This window comes from Equus caballus, chromosome 7 (genome assembly GCF_041296265.1).
Source record: "Equus caballus isolate H_3958 breed thoroughbred chromosome 7, TB-T2T, whole genome shotgun sequence".
In the NCBI taxonomy this organism is placed as follows: Eukaryota; Metazoa; Chordata; class Mammalia; order Perissodactyla; family Equidae; genus Equus; species Equus caballus.
This window is the reverse complement of record NC_091690.1, coordinates 48,666,365-48,679,952: the sequence shown is the minus strand read 5'-3', so window position 1 is coordinate 48,679,952 and position 13,588 is coordinate 48,666,365. Positions and strand designations below refer to the sequence as shown.

Here is a 13,588-nt window from a genome sequence, read left to right as displayed (position 1 = left end):
TCACTGTCCCACGCGTTCACTTTTTATGCTAACACCAGACCTCCTCTCCTTCAGGAGGCAAAGGCAGCATTTGCAGCTACTCCAGAAGGAAATCTCCAGATTTGCAGGTCCAGGGGCTTCTCAGGTGCTGTGATGTCACCCTGGTGAGGAGCCCTTCCCTCCCGCCCTCTTGCATCCTCCCCTGTCCTCCCCTCGCAGCCCCAGCCCTCCCTTTCCTAGTGCCCCGTGGGCCTGGCGCCGATTCCTCCATCTCCCTCCCTGGCTCATCTCTTCACCTGTGGACCAGGCCGGCCTGAGGCTCCAGGAGGGCCCGCCCCCGCCCGCCTCCCCGTGGGCTGTGGGCTGATAAATGGCAGCTCGACTCGCTAGAGCACTTCCCTGTCCCTGCTCGCAGCCCTGCCCGTGGTGGGACCTCTGCCCATGGAGGAGGAGACGTACCTGGAGCTCTACCTGGACCAGCGCGCCGCGCAGGTGAGCCTGGGAGGGTGGCCACTGTCTCAGAGACAGGACCCGCGTCCCTGCCCAGCTGCGGAGGGCCAAGTCCAGCGCCCAAGAGCTCTGCCTTTATTATCTCTTATAAAACTCCTAGCGACCTTAAGAGGGTCTTGATTCTCCCCAGCTTTCAGCTGAAAAGTAGAAGCTTAGAGGTGAAGTCATTTGCCCAAGGTTGCCAAGCAGAACTTGAACTTGGTCTTGTGTGAACTGAAAATGGGAATTGGAGGCACCTGTGGCTTCTTTCAGTTTGTGATTCTGAAGATTTTTTGGTTTTGTTTTTTGGCTTTTTTTATAATTCAAAACATCTTTAGCGTGAAGTATCGTAGAAAAGAGAGGAAGGATTCTTCAAAAACAAAAGCAAGAGAGCAACTTATTTGGGAATGGGGCCATTTTTTAAACAGACAAGGATTAGTGCTGACGTAGTGTCAAGGAGGGGGAATTCGGCTCCTTCTTGTGCTTTGTGGGCTGACTAATAATGAAATTGACACAGGACCAGATTAACAGGAAAACCCCAATTTAATTACATATCCATGGGAGAATCATGAAAATGATGCTCGGAGAGTCAACAAACCCGGCAGTATATGTACCTTTCACACAAAGAAACAAGTTTATGAGGAATGACAGGACAGACACTTAGGGTTGAGGTACATAATTAGGAATTTAAACAGTTTGGGCCTGAGGTAGGAAATTAGTGAGGGGTGTTTACGCAGACTTCTGGACTCTGAATGCCCTGCCTCAGTGATAAGGATGCAGGGAGAGCACCCTTCACGCAGGAGATTCATTTCCTGCTTTCAGGGGAAACAGAAGCAGGACATGCCCTTTTTGCTTCTCAAGTAACTTTAATTCTGAATAGTCAGCATGCTATTGTGGGACATTTGGAGGCAGCCTGGATTGGGCCCCAGTAGCTCCCTCCTCTGAGACTTCCCTGGAAGCTTCACATATTAAAAGTTGACATGGTAGATTGTTCCATTATTTCATTGAGTTGATCTTTTAGTCTTGAATATAGGTCAGTTCAGGGACTGGCCCGAAGGCCAAGTGGTTAAGTTCATGTGCTCCACTTTGGCCGCCCAGGGTTTCACTGGTTTGGATCCTGGGTGCAGACCTACGCACTGCTCTTCAAGCCATGCTGAGGTGGCATCCCACATAGCACAACCAGAAGGACCTACAACTAGAATATACGACTATGTACTGGGGGGCTTTGGGGAGAAGAAGAAGAAGAAAATAAAAAAGATTAGCAACAGATGTTAGCTCAGGTGCCAATCTTTAAAAAAAAAAGTTCAGTTCAATTAAACAGTCGTGTCTCATTTTATGAGACAGTGAGGCAGGTGGGCTCCCAAAATTAGGTCTATGGTACAAGCAATCAGGTATTTAATAAGAGGCATTTCTATGGAAACAAAGAAAAATAATGATTAATGGTTACAGCAAATTATAAGCCAGTTTCTGAGCCCAGGAGGCAGCCACTCAAGAAGGTTTCTAGATGTCAGGGTCAAAGCATCTTTTGCAGTTTGAAATGTCTCTGATAATGTCATCAGGGGTTCAGGTAAACTTCCTGAGATGCTCACTCAGCAACAGGCATGAAGGCTGTTTAAACACAGGCTGTGTGGTGGTCTCTCAAATTCATAGCAAGTCATTCAGCTTCAGTTTGCAAAGCTTCAGGGAAGAAGGGCAGCTTTAGTTCTCAATGATTCCAAGTCAAAAGCTGGAGAAAAATTGTAAATGTTAGTTTGGAGAGTTGTAGTCAAATATTGGAGGAAACCAGAAGGAAATTTAGGATCCACTCCAGTTTTTACGTAAATAACAAAACTTCAAAGAAAATTAACAGCACTAGAATCTAATATCCACAAGTATGTATTATGGTTTCTACTGAAACATAATTTTTCTCTATAAAATCACCCTCATTTTGATCAAAGATAGTCAAATTAAGACTAATTTGCTTGCAAAATAAGTTTAGTTTCAATAAACTTGTCTCAGTTATTTACATAACTACAGCACAAATAATGATTGATGCTATAGGCTTTTAAAAATTTGCTTTGATGGAACTTTTCGTAAGGAATCTCGAGATTGAACTTTTAATAGCCTCTCAAGGCTAAGAAGTCAAGCCAAATATTCCACCTGCAATACCTATAGATTTTGGTCAGTTCTTCTCTTCGTAAGGCTCCCAACATTTCTTGAGGTTCTTGTACCTGCCAGGAAGTGACCTTTTTACTTACCTGGTTAGGCTGTCAGGAACCCTGTAAGTAAGGTACCAGGGGTGTGTGGGTTTTTTTTTTTTTTTTTCCTCCAAGGCACTTTATTGGCTTCATAAAATCAACCTTAATTCCTTAAAGCTGTTTGGTCATAGCTAAGTTTATGCACGTCTCTCTTAAACATGACATTCCAGACAAAGCCTTGGTAATATAACCATTGTTTCCAACTGTGTCCTGTTATAAGGAGAACAGATTCCTATTGAACTTAGGCAAATAAATATATTGCCATGAAAATAATAATACTGAGTTTCTGAATTCTGGAGGGATAAAGTAGAGAGGAAAAGTAATTGTTTCAATTCTGCTTACATTACAAAGGTATAATTCACCAAATTGCTGTAAGTCATAGATAGCTTAAGAGAAAAGAAGGAAAAAAATGTTCTTAGAACTGGAAAAACAAGAGATTAAAAAATAACATTTCAGACAAAAAGTCTCAAATTATAATCATCATCAGTTCATTTAGTCTGATGTAATTCTTGTTCTGTTTGAATCCAGTTTTTCTATTAGTTCTCTCAACTTTGCCTGATGATTGACGGTGATAGGGACAGTGATAATTCCAAGAAGTTTGTGAGGTTTTTGTTAAGGCTAGTATGACTTGCCCAGTGAAGTGGGTGTCTCAGTCACTGGAGATTGTGGAAGGTACACCCCAAGTGGGAAACACATTTTCTAACAGTTTTCTTTTCCATTGTGAGGTCATCAGCTTTGTGACAAGGGAAGTCTTCAACCCATCCAGAAAACACACATATGACAACAAGAACATATTGACAACTCATACGAAATGGCAGTTGAATGAAGACCAACTGAAAATGTTCAGAGGGCCCAGAGGGAGTTCTGAGGCCTCTGGGGACAGAAATAGCTTTTCCTATAGTGGGTGAAGGAATGTAAAAACTGAAAAATGGGGTTTTCCAGGAAGCTGGAAAGAACTAAGTGGCCATCTTGGGTTTCCCATAGCTCTGACTGTTCGTTTAGTTTACAGCTATTGTTTACTAATCTTAATTTTTCTGATTCAGCAGCCTGTTGCCATGTTACCAGGACATCAGGATGGCAAGAGTCTGGCAATGGCGGAGGGGTCAATTATTTTTGCAGAAGTATAATGAACTTCATCCACGTGTATCATAACCTTTATAGATTCTATTGTTGCTGGCTTTGCAGGAAAGTCAGCAAAGGTGGTTTTCTTATATTTAGATTCAGTCCTTTTGGTGAACCTCAATTTTGATGACAGCCAACATTTTATACCAGGACATATTGGACTTCCAGGAATTTCACATAATTTCTGGAACTCATAAAATAAACAGCTACGACATAAAGAAGGCTTAATGTAAATTTCTTATTTGATAATGCTTCCTGTGTAATTTAACATATCACATAAGCTTAATTAGTTTCATATCCCTCTCTTTATAAGAAGAAAGAGCAAATCTTTTGAAATGTTTCAGGAATCCTTGGAAAGAATCACAAAGTTAGCTAGAGGTCAAGACTGACTTCATTTAGAATTTGATTTTGGGAAGTTAGTCAAAAAATACCAAAGTGGGGCTGGCCAGATGGCACAGAGGTTAAGTTTGCATGTTCCACTTCAGTGCCCGGGGTTCACCAGTTCAGATCCCGGTGTGGACATGGCACTGCTTGGTAAGCTTTGCTGTGGCAGGCATCCCAGATATAAAGTAGAGGAAGATGGGCACAGATGTTAGCTCAGGGCCAGTCTCCCTCAGCAAAAAGAGGAGGATTGGCAGCAGATGTTAGCTCAGGGCTAATCTTCCTAAAAAAAAATCAAGTTTGAAAACACTTGCCTAAATAGGATCACAGATTATTATGAAACTTAATATCTAATTAATCAAAATGACAAAAAGATTTCAAAGACAAACATAGAAGGTTACATTGCTGCAAAACCTTAGCTCTTTTTAATAGAAAAGACAGCTTTTAACATAAAGCACAAAATAGTTCTGATAAAACACAAAAAGTTAAAGAAGAACCTTTCATAATCTCTTATCAGCAGACTAATATTCTAAGAATATTTTGTTCTTTTAAGAAATGAAAAGAAAATTAAGTTCCAGTTTTATACAAATACATTATTGATAGTAAAGCTTATTTTTAAAATTCTTAAGATATTTTAATTTTCGTTAACTTGACCACACAAGGTAAGACTTTCCTCTTTCTCTTTTTTGTTTTGTGTGTCTGTGTGTATGTGTGTGTGTGTATGTGTGTATGTGGAAGATTAGCCCTGAGCCAACATCTGTGCCAGTCTTCCTCTACTTTGTGTGTGGGACACCTCCACAGCGTGGCTGATGAGTGGAGTGGGTCCATGCCTGGGATCTGAGCCTGGGAACCCGGGCTGCTGACATGGCATGCATGGAACTTTAACCGCTCAGCCACAGGGCTGGCACCTCTTTCTCTCTCTCTCTCTTTTTTTTTTTAACAAGAAAACCATATTTTAATTTTGTGCCAGATTACTTTTGATATTAAAACTCATTCACTTAATTAAATTCATTCCAATTTTAGTTAGCACTGACCACACATAAAAGCCCTTCCCAAAGATTTCTTTTCTATAAACCTTCCATAACTTACTGCGTCCATTTTAGTTTGTCCCTTGTTCTTTTTTATTCAGAAATAACCAGCTTTATTTTGAGGCAATTAGGTTTTTTTCCTCATCAAAAATGCATCTCCATTCCTCATACCTTTTTTTAACCAAAAACATAAGTATTATTTTCCTTGCATAGAGATTTTTAAATTATTTTTAGTAGCTTTAATTACATATATCAATTAGAATTCTTTTTTTTTTTTAAGATTGGCCCTGAGCTAACATCTGTTGCCAATCTTCCTCTTTTTTTTTCCTCCCCAAAGGCCCAGTACATAGTTGTATATCCTAGTTATAAGTCATTCCAGTTCTGTGTGGGACACCGCCACAGCGTGGCTTGATGAGCAGTGTGTAGGTCCACGCCCAGGATGCAAATCGGTGAACTGCAGGCTGCGAAAGCTGAGCATGTGAACTTAACCACTCAGCCATGGGGCCAGCCCCTCCGTTAGAATTCTTAACCTTAGAAACCTTAATTTCTAGTAAAAACTAAGAAGTAAGCAATTGTGAACTGTATGTTATACCCATATTCTTTAGGTTGGCACATTTATGAATACATCTTATAATTTCTAGAAACATTTTTTCGTAGTGCAATCTTCCAGTAAAGCAGAAGACATGTTTTTTAATAGACCCAAATTCATCTTTTAGTATTTATGTAATAAGAAGCCAAAAGGAGATAAACCTCTGTTCAGTAATTAGTGTTTTATCATTTTATCTTACCTGGAAATGATCCAGATATTCAATGAACTTTTCATCATTCAACCTTAGCTAGTAAAATTCTAAAGTTTTAAGCCATCAAAAAGACTCGAAGTTATTTTTAAGTGCACATACCATTAAACATAATTGTTGCATCTAAAGATTCTTAGTGCATTAACATCTGTATAATTCATTTGTTCTTAATAATTATACTTAGATTATTCATAAACTTCATAAGACATTAAAGAAGTAAGCCATCATCTCAAGTTATTTTTTTTGTTGACAAATTTTGTAATGGAGTTAATGTGAGCTTATTTGACTAATAGCCCAGGTAGAATGAAAGTTGCATGTAATACTGATAACTCTGAAGACATACCTATTTTAATTAGTCAACAAACTTAAACAAGCTTTCATTTACCAAAATCTATTTTGTATCATGTTAACTTGGAAAACATTTGGATTAGTTTCTATTATATTTATAAATAATTTATATAAGCACTTACTTTGTTACTTAGAGCTCTTTAGAAATTAATTTTGAGAATACCATGGGGAGGTAGAAAAATACTTTATCTATAGCATACATAGAGAGACAGACAGACAGACACAACAGATCTTATAGCTTTTATTTTAAAATTTCAGCCATAGGTGTAATACAAAACTCACTAGTTTATAAATAATTGTGTCTCTAGCAGATGGAACAAATTAAGGTTACCTATTTAGAAGTGGCTTTTTTTTTTTTTTTTTGGTTAATATTTGTGGAGAAGACTTTTAAGATTTATATTTGCCTTAGACAAGGAGGCTGTGAGTTAGATTTGGGGCAAAAGAGCCTCTCCAGCAGCCTGCATTTAAAATGAAACATTTTTCCCTTTTTTTTTTTTTTTTTTAAACTTCAGACTTTTCTGACTGAGCTGGCCTGGTAGTCTCAGGAAATTGCGGGCTGTTATCTTCTGGGGTGTTTACATTCCAGACAGGGTAAAATTTACAACCTTAAAGGACAGAGAAAATAATGCAAGTTTTTTCCTAGGAGTTTTGGGGTAATTTTTCCTTCAGTCTTAGGAATTGGAGCTGATCTAAATAAGAGTTCCCAGAAATGTTTGTCTTTTGAGATAAATTGGAGAGGTTTTAGGATTGATGAAAAGGAATGGGTGGAATCTGAACTGCTTTTAGAGCTGCATTTTCCGTTTTGCAAAGATTTGCAAGATAAGGACAGTTGCTCTCAGTTCCTCAGAAATTGGGTTGTAACTTAAATGACATCATAGGTTGATCTACCCATCCAATTACATTATCCCTAATTTGTTTTTTTTCCTCTGGGTACATAGTTTTATTTTAACTTGGGAAGAAGGCCTTTAAAAAAATCCTATCAGGCTCCAAATATCAGCTTTCAATTTGGCCAATTTTTAACCACAGAACTACTGGGGGAAAAAATCCTTGTAAATATCTTGTCAGTTTTCAACTGGGATAAACATTTCTGGTAGTGTTAAACAACTCCATGGACCTAAGAGGTGTCCATAAAGGTTATTACTTTTCCAAGATCCAGAGTCATTCTCAAAGATAACTCAAAGAAAGGACTGTCAGCTTGCATGTCCCAGGCAGGCAGAAAGTTAAGTCAAGCTCCTAGGACACAAAGTGAGACAGGCAGGAAGGTGATAGTTATCCCTGGGAGAGAAAGGGTCAGTAACCGGCGAGTCTGGGTTTGGAAAGGAAGGAACAACATGAAATGTTCTCCTCTCTTGACTGGGCGTCAGAGAATGGCCATTGAGTGGAGCTCAAAGGGCTGTTGTCCAGGGTGCCTGAATTCCCCAGCAAGGGGTTCTAGGATATATCAGCAAAGGATATTACACAGGAAGGCCTGAAGCTGGCAGACCCTGATTATAGAGCCCAGCAAAGCGAGCTTTACTGCCAGCCCTGGGTGCTTCTGTTAAATTCATTTTCTGGCTTTTTCTATTTACGTGAGTAACCTATGTACTCGTAGAGATTAGGCTGGGGTGCTCTCTGTAAATCTTGAAGGCAAAGGAAGCTAAAATAGGCAGATGGGCCCGGATTTTAAGAAAGAGATTTTACGTTGGGTTTTTGTACTAAATATAAATGTTTTGTTCTCTCATCTTGTTAGGGAGCCCCAAAGTCTAGCTGTTATATACTTTCCCTTTTTCTGAAGTGATGGACAGTTGTACTTCCAATGTCCTGATGTGTTGTTTTGTTTGTTTGTTTGTTTTTTACAATATCTGCAAATGTCTGCAGGTAAATAAGGGGTCTGAGTGGACTTTGGTTTCTGTCCTAATTTCTGTCTTTCCCTCTTAAGTGAGTCTCAATGCTAGCCATTATACCAATATGAGTGCTCTCTAAAAAAATTTTTTTCCAACTTAGAAGTTTTTCTAGTTTAAAGGATCCATCATTTGTCCATTGACAAGTAGGATTAGCATCTTAACAGTGACTCAAACCAATAAGCCTTTTTTTTTTTTTTTCCTGCTGAAGGAATCTTTTTATTTATGGCACCAGCACAGGCCTGGCACACAGTATGATACTTAACAGATGCTGAATGTGTGAATGCTGTTTCATATACATTATAAGAAACTGCATTAAAAGGCTTTTTTTCCTTGTCCTTTGGCCTTAAAGAAAATGCATGTTATTTTTATTGGAATAAAACCTATTCAGAACTAAATATTTGCTATTTGAAAACTTTGAACAACAAAAATGTCATGTTTTTACAACTTATTACCAGATGCTGTGGTCCAGGCTACCTTATCATTAGAAAAAAGATAACATTTCAAAATACAAGGAAAACACTTAAGAGATGAAAGAACTCTTACAACTTACACAATCATTAGCCAAGGAAGGCTGGAGCCTTAACGTTTACAGCTCAGTTCTCCAAGGATCTGACCCAAAGTGAAGATCTCTAAAACTCATTATGTGCTCTCAGCTCGTCTATCAACAAGCCTTTTAATGGCTTAACCATGGAAGCAAGAGGTGTCCCCAAAGGAGAGCATGAAGGATGCCGTCCTCACCACATCCAGAGAGTCCCCTGCCAGAGTTAGCCTGAGAACCATGAGGGGCCCTGTTTTAAGCAGCTATTCCAAAACACAGGAAAGCACATTTTTCCATTTTTGAACAGAATAGGGTGTTTAGATTCCCCGAGCTTGGACCCACCGTCTACTTGGTTGCGTGCCAGATGCAGGTGCATCCTCCAGCTGTGGAGACTGAAGATCATCTCTGGAGGAGAAGATCAGCAAAATCAAGAGTACTCGTCCACAAAACGAGTTTCACAAATATTTTCTCCTGCTAATCTAAATTTAGAGAAAAAGAAATTCGCGCCCCTTTCATTCCCATCAGACTCTGCAGACAGAGATCTGGGAGGCTGACATGGTAAGAAGGCTTACCTTCTTGATGGCTTGTGTAGATGTCCAGGATCTTTTAGCTGCAGCAGCCTCGGGGAGAAAGCAGTTTCTCAGCTGGTGATTCTCCTGGCTGGGTCACCGAAACTGTCGGAGTGCGGGAAATTCTCCCCTTCTTGCGCTCTTACGGCTAGACTAGTAATAAAATTGATGCAAGACCAGATTAATAGGAGAAAAACTCAGTTTAATATGTATGTATTGGAGATCATAGAAAAATGATAGAGAATGAACAAAGGCAGTATATATATATATATATTTTACACAAAGAAGCAATAAATTTAAGGAATGACGGGACAGAGAAACTAAGGTTTGAGCTATGTAATTTGTGACGAATTTAAGCAGAGTTTAGGTTTGAGGTGTAAATTAGCAAGACTTGTTTATATAGGCTTCTCAACCCTGAATTTGTAGCTTGGTGATAAGGATGCAAGAAGAGTACGTTTCGTGTGGGAGATCTCAGGAACAGAGACAGGAGGGTCAGAATGCCCTTTTTGCTTTTCAAGTAACTTTAATTCAAAATAATCAATGCGCTCTTGTGGGATGTTTTGAGGTGGCCTGCCCTGGGCCCCAACGATAGAAATTGTGACGTCCCATAGCATTTAACATAGCAAAGGAGAGCCCACGCAGGAGGGGGTTCTGGGAAAGATGAGTTGATGGTCCTGCAGTAAGAGTTTAACAAAAAGTTTCTTCAGATACAAGGCCAAAGATGCAGTCACTACTTGCAAGGGGGCTGCCAAGTTTCCATCGCCACAGAACATCTTCCTTCAATATCTTGTTGCCCTTGCCTTAGAGTCCTTTCTGAAGTTTTGTTTCCTTGGGTGAGAGCTTTGTCCTCTGGTGTAATGTGGAAACAGAGGGGAGACACTGGTTGTTGCAGATATTAGTCGTTTAATGTAAATTGATGGCTGAAATCCTTTCCAGCTAGGACAGGAGAAGCCAAGGAAACAATGGAGAGGAATCAGGGCCACTGTCCCCACCGCACTTTTCTCAGGACCATACTGTAGCAGGGGAGATGGAGGCTAATTAATTCAAAATGAAATAAGCTCAAAAATCTTATTTCAAGAGAGGAACTCCTTTCTTCAAAGTGTTTTCTTTGAACAATCAGTCACCCCTGCCATCTGCTGGGCTTGTGGTAACAGAGCAATGCAATAGGATCTAGCCAGACATTTTCTCTCAGCTGAGGTAGCTTTGTCACTGAGAAGATGCAACACGAGGCATTCATGACTGTTCAGTTGTCAGGAGAAAGATCTTCTAAGGGATGAGGTCATCCTGCAGGCGGTGCTCAAAGTCTAGAATCTAGGCCTGCAACTTGGGTGCAGCAGGTGGTAATATATGTACAAAGGTAACCAGTTTTTTCTATAACAAAGCCCATGAATTTTACGTTAGCTGCTTCCCTCAGTTACCGCCTCCTTCCCTCAGCGGATGGTAAGGAAAGTTGAGCAGCCTTCCCTGGACTGGACACTGATTTAAACTATTCTTGCCATTTAAACTTCAATAACATTTTTTCCTATCATGAATCCGTGTAACTAGGATGTTTTCTTATCTCTTCTTGGACAGGAAGGAATAATGATGGCTCTTTAGTGGAATCTTGATGAGCACTCAGGACTGTATCTTAACCTTCCTTCACTTACTGTCCTTCTCTTTAAAATATGAATTTAAAACTCTAAAAAATCTTTAAATCAAGTGTTTACAATCAACTTAGAGAACAGTAAACTTATTCTCTTCAAAGTACACACAATTAAGAGTACCATGGCTCAATGGAGAGAGTTAGAAAAGTTACAAAAGCCACAGACTTACAAAATTGGGTCCAGAGTGGTATCCTACTATGGATCAACTAAAGTAGGACAAATATTTTATAAAAAATGCTTTCTTTCTGCATGTTAAGGTATGCGTTCTTGTTTCTTTTAAGTGTGCTTGCTATTAGCCTAACACAGAGCTTCCGTGAGACTTTGTGCAAAGAGGTGGGGCCTGACTAGAAGCTCGAATGGCCTCTCACCCTGCACAGGGTGCCTGCCTGCCACCGTGTATCCCGTTGGTGTGATGTGACGTTCTATTTGTTTTTTGTCTGTCTGTTTTGGGAACGGTCTAGGATGACCTCATCCGGCCCAGGTCACCCCTGCCCAGCTCAATTGTGCCTTTCGATGTGTTCATGCCTAATTCATCCACCCCGGAGACCGCATTTAGTTCACTTCTTGAGGAGGTCGAAGAAGCATCTGGTGATTTCTCATCGGTGGATCTTAGCTTCCTATCGGATGAACTTACCCAAGAAAATAAAGACCCAGCTGTCGCTAGAAGCAAGCGTGAAATTGAAGAAAGTTGTAAAACTCCAAGGCAGCCATTACCCAGCGAACAGGACGCTGGCCCGGATCTAAACAGCAGGTTGTCAAATTCCCATTCTCATCTGCACCCTGGTGATGCTGACTCGGTCCAGCCCTCTCTTGAGAAATCAACCTTCTTGCCTCTGGCATCCATAACTCCCATGACACCAATGACCTCTGTTTCAGAATGTTCTGGAACTGTGCCTCAACTACAGTAAGTTTTGGGGTGTTGTAAAATTATGCGTCTGGGTGTGCATTTTATATTCCTGAATGTGATGACCACTAATTTTAGAATAGTGTAAGGGAGAGAATTTCGGATTCCATTCTTCTTTGTTTTATGAGTTCTTAACCAAACTGTCTAAAGCCATAATCCATTATCTGTAAAATGAAGTGCTAATACTTGATCTCCTAAGAGGGAGTTAAGAGTTGATACCCACATTCTCGAAGGATTGTATTGTTTATACTAAAGCACTGAAGCGGCTGAAAATTGTGGTTAGGGTTAGATGAACACAAAGAATAAAAAGATGGAAACTTGAATTTGATTTGCAAGTTGACATATGGCACTTTCTATTTTTGAGGCATAATTTTGAAACAGATGTCTAATGTAATTTTAAAAGTTTTAAAATTTTAATTTTCGTCATCTAGTGAAATTTTAGAAACAGCTATTTTAGTGCTTTTTGGATTTTTACATTTTGCTAGGGACCGTGTTACTATGTATCCACATTTAGAATAATTCTCCCCCTAGGAAGTCACCAAGAAACAACCTAGGAAATGAGGAAGTTAATGTTTTAATTCTTTTTTACTTTTTATATCTGATATAGTTTTCTAAATTGACTTACTTCTTTAGGAATGTAGTTTCCACTGCAAACCTGGCCTGTAAACTGGATCTGAAGAAAATAGCTTTGCAAGCAAGAAATGCAGAATATAACCCAAAGGTAAGAGTTCTCGGTTTTCCAACAATTAGCTGCTTTTTAGATTTACTTTCCTCATATGATCATGATATTGGCCCATTCCTTTGTTTACATATATTTTTTTAAAAATTTGTTAGTAAAAAGCTTTTGGCAACTCAAAAGGTTAATTGCCTCATTCTGTTTTGAAGTTTTGAAAAATATTCTCATTCTCTGTGCTGAATAAAGCAGTGACTGAGCAGCTCTTACAAGTGGAGATGTTCCCCTTGTCATCCCAAAAGAATTCCCCATATTATGATTTTCAGCCTGACTATGGAGATGCTAACTTTCTTAAAACGTTGTCATAATTCTGGAAATAATTTTTCCAAGTGTTGTCCCATCTAGCTGACGCTTGTTTCCACTTATAGTTTCTCTTATTTGAGAAAGATTAAGTGTAAAGTTCAAGCTTCTTTTTTTTTCCTGCTTTATCTCTCCAAATCCCCCCTGGTACATAGTTGTAGATCTTAGTTGCAGGTCCTTCTAGTTGTGGGATGTGGGACGCCGCCTCAACATGGCCTGACGAGCAGTGCCATGTCCACGCCCAGGATCCGAACCCTGGGCCGCTGCAGAGGAGCTCGTGAACTTAACCACTCAGCCATGGGGCCGGCCCCTAAAGTTCAAGCTTCTACTTACTAATATAAGACTTTTTTCCCCCCAAAGTGAAATAAGATCTAGTCTATCTTGTGTCTTTCCAAGGCCAGGCATCCCATTTTCAGTGGTCTATTCACCTAGGAAGTAGACTTGTTAATTCGATCAACATTTCATGATTTGGTGGCTCTGTGCTTAGGAGTACAAAGATGAATAAGGTCTGGTCCTCACTGGGAAAAAGTTCACTGTCTTGGGTGATGTAGGGATTCATGAATTTAGATGACAAAGATCATATTAGTAGGCATCCAGAGGACTTTGCCAGTATCACCTATTTATGGATTAGGTGGCT

At 39.8% G+C, this 13,588-nt stretch overlaps 1 long non-coding RNA gene across 2 annotated transcripts in view; it reads right to left on the bottom strand.

The window, feature by feature from the left end:
• Window positions 1-992: 992 nt before the first annotated feature.
• Window positions 993-13,588, bottom strand: part of LOC111774286 (uncharacterized) — a 36,907-nt gene continuing 24,311 nt past the window's right edge. The window contains exons 4-5 of one of the 2 annotated variants that reach the window (XR_002809212.2): window positions 9,375-9,524; window positions 993-2,194 (exon numbers count right to left, since the gene is read on the bottom strand). This is a non-coding gene — a long non-coding RNA (uncharacterized lncRNA). The remainder of the gene's footprint in view (window positions 2,195-9,374; window positions 9,525-13,588) is intronic. The other variant, XR_002809214.2, reaches the window with a different exon arrangement.